Raw genomic sequence first — 9839 nt, 5'->3', positions numbered from 1 at the left:
TGCAATTTTCTAAAACCATTTTGTCAATCAGCAGCTGGTCTTTTGTGCCTCTGGTGTTCAGGCAATTTCCTTCCTGTTCAACTGGAAGCTGTTTGTTAGTTAATAAGTGTTGCATCACTTCATCTGCTATTATTCCAGTTAATAATTTGAACATGGTTGGCAGGCAGGTTATCGGTCTATAATTACTTGGAACTGCGCCTTTTGCTGGGTCTTTCATGATGAGATGAGTTTTCCCAGTGGTTAGCCATTGTTCAATATCACCTCCTTGCAAAATGTGATTGAACTGTTTTGATAGTTGTTTATGAAGGCTTGTTAGGTGTTTAAGCCAAAAGCCATGCAGTTCATCGTCGCCTGGAGCAGTCCAATTTTTAATTTTCTTTGCTCTTTCACTTATTAATTCTGGTGTTATTATTAGATCTTGCATTTGTTGGTTACATTTTTTGACCTCTTTCACACAGCCTGGTTTTTTATTATAATCTATTGGATTGTCTCATAATTTCCCCCAGAATTGCACAGTTTCTTCTTTATTTGGTGTTTCTATGTTTCTTGCAGTTTCTCCTTCTATGCTTTGGTAGAAACGTCTCTGATTCAACTGGAATTGGAGATTCTGCCTGTGTTGTGTAATTCTGGCTTCTGGCGTCAATCTTCCTTGAATCTAGGTGGAATTTTTGGATCAGATCGTTATATCTGAGCTCTTGTGTTGTTATTGTTGCTGCACTGTACATTAGTTGGTTTGTTTCTTGCAAATTATTGGTTGTTATTTCTGCAAGTGCAGCATTTACATCTTTTAATACCTGAGCAAGTTGTTTTTTGGCAACTGTTTTTAGAGTTGGAAGTTGAACCCTGGTGGTTGTTTGGTTCATGTGCTCAGTTATTTTTTGCTTTAGTTTTTGTTGCTTTTCTGTTAAATGGCATTCAGGTTTTTGAGGTGAAGCCAAAGGGGAAGTTGCCTGATTTTGATTCTGAAACAGTTCAGCAACAGTGGTATCCTCTATTTCCAACACCTCCTCCACCTGCACCTGAGCAACTGCTTCAGTTGGTGGTAATTCTTCTTCCATGTCTTGAGCCTGTGTTGCTCTTTGCAGTTCTTCTAGCTCAACTCCTGTCAATACTTTATTTCTTATTATGAATCTTCTCTGGTCTGCTAGCCTTTGTTCTGTTGTTTCTGTATCTGGATGCTTCTCTTTCCAAATTTAGTACATTCTTTTTAAATAACCTCTTCTAGTTGGACTAGACTTGTAATAGCAGATCATTATTTCCTTGTTGGCATTTTCCGTATATTTTTTTTGGTTAAGCGATGTTTCTTCCAGTAACCTTGCAGTCTCTAGGCCTGGTTGCTCAACTGAAGATCCTGAGTCCTGTTGCTCACTTGCCACCAGATGTCAAGGGACTCCAGCACCTGGCGCGGTCCTTGTTGACCCGGGTGACGACCGATCCGGTATAGATTTATTAAAGTTACGTCTCACCAACCATATTGTTGATGGGAGAGACACTCTTTGTCTGGCTCCTCTGGTGAGACCTGTCCAGTATGGTTGGACCTCTCGCATAGCTCTCACCTTCTTCAGAGTACCCAAGCCCCACAACCACCCCAAGGTAGTGCCTCACTGGGGGAGAACATCATTATTATTATTATTATTATTATTAATTCATTTTCTATACCACCCTTCCAAAAATGGCTCAGGGCGGTTTACACAGAGAAATAATCCTCTCTAATAAAACGCTTGGTGTCCGTCCGTGGACGGACACCAAGCGTGTGTCTGTGCCTCCCTGGCCTGTTCTGCGCATGCGCGGAGCGCATGTGCAGAACAGGGCAAGGGAGACACGACGCCGGCACCCGGTGGCCATCTTGGGCGGCCAGAAGCAGCCGCCCCGAAGAAGCTGGGTGAGTGGCGCCGGGGAACACTGGCCGCCGCCGCCTTGGCCAGAGGACACCCGCGGCGGCAAGGGAGAGGCCCCAGGGAGCAGAGGGCCCGGCCGGAGCTGCGGGCGGTGGCGGGCCCGCTGGAGCCGCGGGCGGCGGCGGCGGTGGGTGGCGGGCCCGCCGGAGCCCTGGGTGGCCGCCCCGGCCGGAGACACGGGCCGCGGTGGGTGGTGGGAGGGGGAATGGTGGCAGAGGCCCAGACCGGCGCAGGGAGACGGAGGCCGGGATCGGGGGCCGAGCGAAGGCCGAAGAAAACTACAAGCAAAAATGCAGCCTCCGCCGCTGCCTCCGAAGTCCCACCCTCCCAACTTCCGAAACCACCTTACCCTGTCCCGTGACAGTTGAGCAAAGAAGGTAAATTGAGGAGGGAGAGAGGAGCTCGCAAGGAGTGCTCCTCCCTCTTCAAAGGCTCTGCCCGAACTGGCGCTTGGGGCGGAAAGGACGCCTCTTGCGTCCTTTCAGTCCCAAGCGCCAGTTCGGGCAGAGCCTTTGCAGAGGGAGGAGCACTGCTTGCGAGCTCCTCTCTCCCTCCTCAATTTAGGACTTTCTTTGCTCAACTGTCACGGGACAGGGTAAGGTGGTTTCGGAAGTTGGAAGGGAGGGAGGGTGGGACTTCGGAGGCAGCGGCGGAGGCAGCCTTAAAAAAAAAAAAACAGTAAAGGGGAGAGGAAAAGGCTAGCGCCCGTTATTATAACGGGCTTCAAAACACTAGTACATAAATAAGATGGCTCCCTGTCCTCAAAGGGTTCACATTCTAAAAAAAAACAACACAAGATAGACACCAGCAACAGTCAGTGGAGGTACTATACTTGGGGTGGACATGGCCAGTTACTCTCCCCCTGCTAAATAAAGAGAATCACCACCTTAAAAGGTGCCTCTTTGCCAAGTTAGCAGGGTATACTAAGTGGAACATGCTTCCTCCACTCCCCATGACATGAAATGGAGCTAGTACTGGCACTCTGTAAGTGCAGCAAACTCAAGTGTTGTGACATATGAATTCAGTGCACAGGAGGCAAGAAAAATGTGAGCTAGATTGGGCAGGATATGAGGCAGGAATTGAAGAGTCCTGCCCTCAGCCCAAATCCTATCTCTTGCCTGGACACCACGCCTTCTCTTTGTTAAGCAATCTTCTCTCAACTTCAGTTCCTTATCTGTATCATCGTCGTCGTCATCATCATCCGTTTTACAGGTAGATCAATAAATATTGTAAATTGTTTTGCACACCTTTTAAAGTGGAGATTCTCTTATATTTAGCAGGAGAAGTGTCACTGGCCCTATCCAACCCCAGCACAGCTTCTCTCTAGGGGCTGTTGCTGATATCTGCCTTATTTTTCCTTTTTAGATTCTGAGCCCTTCGGGGATAGGGGGCCATCTTAATTAATTATGTTTTCTTTATTTTCCTGTTTAAACCACTTTGAGAACTTTGGTTGAAGAGCGGTATATAAATATTCATAGTAGTACATCAATGATAACTTGTAGTAAGCAGCAAAGTTTACTTTGTGTTTTTGTACCTGCTCACATTGTCATGTGTCTAAAATCAGCACCTAAAAATAGAAGAAAATTAGTTTAGGGTGAAGAAATCAAATGCTCTAGAGGAAATGCTGGGTGGGGTGGAGGGACAAAATGGAAAAAAGAAGGGGGGGAACAGCATCCAGTGGCAAAATCTTTAAAAAGAAAATAATGAAGCAAAAGAAGAAGAAAAACCTCCAAGAACTTTTCAATAGTCTGTTTCAAAGCGCTTTCTTAGTGAAAAATTGTTATAGTCCTTAGTATCTTTGTTACGCACTGTCTGGCTGTGCAATATGGTTACACAAGGGCTTCCACAATTAAGTGCTTTATAGCCCAAGTGTCAAGGTTAATTCAGAATCCCAGTCACAAAGGGCATGTGCTGGCTGTGACAGCCATTCAAGGAAACTGCTTCCCACATGTCCTGCCCTGCTTTTCTTTTCATTGGTTGAATCTGTGTGAAGAGGCTGGCTTTCTGGACAGTCTTATGTGTGCCTATGACAACATTTGTATGCAAAGGAACAAAACCTTAATGTCTGATGATATCATTTGGGTTTGAAGAAAGTAACAGCCCAGAGGGACCCATTGTCAGGTATGAAGTCTTCATACTTTCTCACTGAATTTAATTGGAAAGCTTAACTATCATTAACTCGCCTGTTTGAATGAAGCCTGAGGAAAGTCATTTCTAGATGGATTGTTTATTATCGTCTTAATGGTGTTAGTGGGCAATAGGAATGTTTGCTTCCCATCCTTTATTGGAATGAATGTAATTGATCTGCATTGAAATTACCTCAGATTATCTGAGCCATTTAAAGATGGGGTTTCTGGGAAGAACTGACTAGGCTGAGGGAGAACCCCAAAGGAGTTTCTAGCAAATGACTGTCTGCTTTCTGTCTGCATGTTTTTTAATCATGAGGGCAATTTTGGGCTCATTTGTTTGTGTATGAGAAAGGATTAGGACACACGCTGCAGTTTTTTAAAATCTGGCAATGAGGATGTCAAAGTTAAAAAAGCTTGATTGGTATCATGTGTTGGTAAGTATTTATTAATTATGTGATTAAATAGATGTCCAGCCTACCTCATCAAAGGACTTATCAAAAGTTTTACAACACCGGGCCGATTAATAGTAATTGGGCGCAATCAGCTTGAGAAATTATACCTCATCATATTTGGTTCTGTGACAAAATTATGCAGAAAAAGAACTAATACTTTGCTGTATCTCAGGAAGAATGATCAATATTGTTGAAAACATTTGCAAACAGCCCAGTGTTTGCTTCATGTTCCCCCCACCCTGCTCATCTTTGGGTTCAGAAGTCTACAGCTGTTCCTGTTTTTGTATAACCTTTTTAATAATTCAGGTACTGCGACTATATTAGCCTTCATAGATGGTAGTTTGGACCCTCATTCATTTACTTATTCACTTGCACAAGACATTCTAATACCCTGGTGCTTTAAAATGTTTACTCAGACCAGGATCCAATTGCCTTCCCCGTGTTAGTGGAAAATGCTTCAGCACACAGACTGCAAACTGTTGATCTTCATTTCCAGGTAATCCCCTAAATTGTGCTCCAGGGAATCCACCAGCCTTCCAAAGTGACTTTTCAGGCTGCAGCAGGGAATGCAAGTGAGAGTCACTGGAAAAGCCTCAGTGAGTGCTCTGAGCATGGTCCTTTTGATCTCAGCCTAAGAGCTTGAAAATAAATGTCTAAATCAGGGCTGCTGAACTTCGGCCTTCCTGCAGATGTTGGCCTACAATTCCCATAATCCCTGGCTATTAGCCTCTGTGGAAGGGATTATGGGAGTTGTAAGTGACGCAGCGGGGAAATGCTTGACTAACAAGCAGAAGGTTGCCCGTTCAAATCCCCGCTGGTACTATATCAAGCAGCAGCGATATAGGAAGATGCTGAAAGCCATCATCTCAGACTGCACGGGAGGAGACAATGGTAAACCCCTCCTGTATTCTACCAAAGAAAACCACAGGGTTCTGTGGGCACCAGGAGTCGAAATCAACTTGATGGCACACTTTACCTTAAGCAAAAAAATGCTGGGGGGGGGGGGCTACATTGAGCAGGCCTGGTCTAAATGGAGCAGAAGGCTGTTGCCTAAAACTAATTTTAGGGCATTTATCCTGAAAGCCAAAATAATAACAATATTTCAGTATATTTCCAGGACGGTTCACATATTTTTACATCTCAGTCCTTCACTACTGCTTCTTTAACAGTACTTAATCTTGTAAAAGGAAGTGACTCACTGAGTATGCAGAGTGATTTTCTGTCCCCACTGGGCAGGTGAACAGAGCAAGCACCAAGCACTATGCCTCAATTATCTGAGGTTAGGTAATTATCTATAACTATTCCCTTGCTGAGGAATGTCACTGATGGATCATTCTTGTATCACCCTATTCTTGTGTTATGCTCAATGCTCGTACAGTCTAGCCCTATTCAGACATTAGGCCTGTTCTCACTACCATTAATTAGGTAGGAGACGCCTCCTACTCAAGTTCAATAGTTATGTGCACTCCCATTTTCTGCTCATGTATGAGTTAAAAGTGAGGTCGAAGGCGCCGGCGGTAATCATGTACAAAGCAGCAGCTGGATCGGTGGGATTTTCCTCCTACCGCATAAAAGACCTAGATAGAGCTGCTGGGTAGGAATAGGGCTTTTTTGTACAGTGTAAACCTGTTATGGGTCATTGACCGTAATAAAGATTCATTCATTCATTCATTCATTCAGTGTAAACTGGCTCAGATCTTCTTCTTCTTCTACTACTACTACTACTACTAGTAGTAGTAGTAGTAGTATAAATATTTATATACCACTCTTCAATGAAAGTTCTCAAAGCAGTTTACATAGAAAATAAATCGTTATATATATTTATCTAAGGCATACCCATCACTAATCCCATGCGTGGCAGCTTTTGCAAGAGTGCGCGAGCAGCTGCCCGGATAGTGACAGGGACAGGGGAGAAAATGCTTGTGGTAGCCAGCCGGCCGGAAGGCAAAAAAACCAGCAGTGAATGGTGGCAGCTGGCCAGCCAAAGGAAACAGTGGCGGGGGCAGGCGGGCAGGAAGAAGAAGGCGGCAGCGAGGGAGTGGGGGGAAGGATGGCAGGTGAAGAAGATGGACGGTGGGGGGGGGGCTGAAGAAGATGGCTGGGTGGTGGACAAAGAAGATGGCCAGCGGGGGGCAGGCAGGGGAAGAAGGCGGCGAGCAGGCAGGCAAAAAAGTGGTGTTGGGGGATGGGGGGAGAAAGTGGCAGCAGGCAAACTAGAGGTGCAGATGCTCTGTGCCTGGCCCAGCTAGTAATATATAAATAAGATGGCCCCCTGTCCCTAAAGGGCTCACAATCTAAAAAGAAACATAAGGAACATGCCAGCAACAGCCACTGGAGGGATGCTGTGCTGGGGTTGTATAGGGCCTGGTGCTCTCCCCCTGCTAAATATAAGAGAATTACCACTTGAAACGGTGCCTCTTTGCTCAGTTAGCAGGGCTAACTGTACACAGGCACAGTTATTCACATGTTAAGTTGGATGAACATAGGTACAGCAGTACACTTCCTATCTGTACTATACATTTCAGGGACCTGTAGCCTGATACGCTTTTAAAATTAGTGCAGGTACAGTCATTCAACAATTGCATGTGTGTGTGTGTACAGACATATGAACACAGGTACAACATAATGTCTGAATAGGACTTGTGTGGCACCTCTTTCCTCCTCTCCCTTGATATTGGCCCAGATAGCAAAGGAAAGAGCCCCTAGATTGGACAGTCACACTTAAGCATCCTATACAGTAACTCACATACCAATGCTACTAAATGCATATAAGAGAAGGTCGTATCAAATCCTATGAAGTTACCTTATATTGAATCAATCTTGGTCTATCCAGCTCACTATTTTTCACACTGGCTCTCTAGGGCTTCAGTCAAGGGCCATACCCAGCCCTACCTGGAGATGCTGGGGATTGAACCTGAGACCTTCTGTGTTCAAAGCACGTGCTCTGCCGTGGAACTACAGCTTTCCCCCAAACCTTCTTGCATTCTAGGATTTAAGATGCCATGTAAATGAACCCAACCTGGAGTATACTTGGCACAATACAATTTCCTTCTATCATGACAAACTGAACAGCAGCCTAAGAATAATGACTTTTGTTTTGCAACCCACAAATTGTGCATCGGGGACCTCTAGGGTTGCATATAGCTCACGCTGGAATTCAAATTGCACTTCTCTGCATTTAACTGTTTATAAATAGCATTGCAGTCATTACCACGGTATTCGTGCTGCTCACCAGTTGCTGTAATTGACAATTAGATTGAAAGAGCAAGTTAAAACATGCTGATGCACACACTGCATCAAAGAAAGATCAGAATGTTCTTTATTTTCAAATCTAATAAAGATGGTTCTGAATATAAAAAGAGCACTGAAGTGGATTCATATGGTAGTTGAAATTTTAAATTTTAAATCCGGAGTCATAATGAACCGAAATCTACTGCTGTAACCCAAAAGCTTATGCTGGAGTTGTTTCACTGAAATCATTGGGTCTATTCTGGAATAAGTGTGGTTTGTGAATTTCCACAATCAGAACTGCACTGGGGCATCTTCTCATACAAAACATGAATGTGGTAACCCAAGGGTAAGCAGCCTTCAGCTGTTGCTGAACTACAACTCTCATCATCCCCAGCCACAATTTTTTATTTTATTTTATTTAGCATTTATAACCCAGTCTTCCTCCAAGGAGCCCAGAGCAGTGTACATGGTTATGTTTATCCTCACAAACACCTTGTGAGCAAGGTTAGGCTGAGAGATACATGGCTGGTCCAGAATCACCCACTGAGCTTCATGGCTAAACAGGGATTTGAACTCAGGTCTCCCAGTCCAACACCCTAACCACTGCACCACACTGGCTCTCCTAGACTCGGCCTAGAAGCCCCAATTTGTGGTCAGAGTACCAAGGCTGCCCCGGGGTAACCAGTTCTTACACTGGCATTGCATTCTGGTTTGCTGCCAACAAGTCAGTTCTTTTGCATAAGAATCAGTAGATAAGGAGTGCCAGGGATTCAGCAGATAGAAGTTGCAGAACTTATATTGGTCTTGTGCACTTGAGTGGTTAGAGGGCAGAGTAATTATACATAGGAGAAATTCAGTGTGATTTCGGATGTGATGAAGAGGTCCATGAGCTGCATGTGCAGTAACTTCCACATTTGATTGTTGACATTTCCACATTATGTCTCTTGGGTGATTTGCACATCTCCTTGCACTCTGCAGTTGGTGGAAGGAGATGTGCTCTCTGCATCCCATAATATCTGAATGGTGGGGGGGGGGTGAGGATACCCAAGTACATCTACAGAGAATAGGGTAAATGATCTAGAAGTTGGGTGTAAGCAGCGGTGTGGCCAAATTTGCAGATGATACCAAATTCTTTCGGCTAGTGAAATCCAAAACAGATTGTGAGGAGCTCCAAAAGAATCTCTCCAAACTGGGGGAGTGGGCGACAAAATGGCAAATGCGCTTCAATGTTGGCAAGTGTAAAGTGATGCACGTTGGGACGAAAACCCCTAACTTCAAATATACGCTGATGGGATCTGAGCTGTCAGTGACTGACCAGGAGAGGGATCTTGGGGTCGTGGTGGACAGCTCGTTGAAAATGTCAACTCAATGTGCAGCAGCTGTGGAAAAGGCCAATTCCATGCTAGGGATCATTAGGAAGGGGATTGAAAATCCACTCAGCCCCATTTTGAGTGCCATTTTGGAGGCCTGTTTTCCCCTTGCTGATTGGTTTTCTGGCACTGGCTTCTGACTGGATTGAAATCTCCTTGGTTCTTTGTTGGCTTGTTATCATACAAATCAAATGTTGTCATGGGCAACTGTGGCCTCCATTGGCTGGGGGGAGGGAGGAGAGAAGGGGAACACAAAAGGAGGGAATTTCAAAATGTATTAAAATGGACTGGCAGGCAGAGAGAGCCCTTCTTTCTCTCTTGAAGAGGAGGAAGGGAGGTTTAGTATTGTGGTTTTCTTTTCTCAGCACTGAGTATAGTATGTTGTGCTATTATTGCTTCTATAACTATCTGGTTTTGCTGGGTTAAGAAAGGCAGAACCTGGGTGCCTGCTTTCCTTGAGTTGTGGGTTGTTTTGTTTGTGAGATAGTGTTGAGGCAAAAAAATGGACAGTGGCTGCTCTCTCTCACTCTCTGTTATATTTCTTGGTGATTGCTTTGATGAGCTCTATCTTTGGCCTTGAGACTAACTTGTGCTTCAATTACTGCTCTGGTCTGCTCTGCAATCTGCATTGCAAGGTATACTCAGTCAAAATGTGGCTGAAGTTGCTATAGTTGAGCTTATGGCTATGCTTGCTGCTAAGGGTGCTGCTGTGACAGCTGTTGCAATGCTAGGAAGTAAGGAATCGTAATTGTCAATATT

The sequence above is a fragment of the Hemicordylus capensis genome, chromosome 3 (assembly GCF_027244095.1).
Source record: "Hemicordylus capensis ecotype Gifberg chromosome 3, rHemCap1.1.pri, whole genome shotgun sequence".
Classification (NCBI taxonomy): domain Eukaryota; kingdom Metazoa; phylum Chordata; class Lepidosauria; order Squamata; family Cordylidae; genus Hemicordylus; species Hemicordylus capensis.
Note: the sequence above shows the minus strand (reverse complement) of the source record.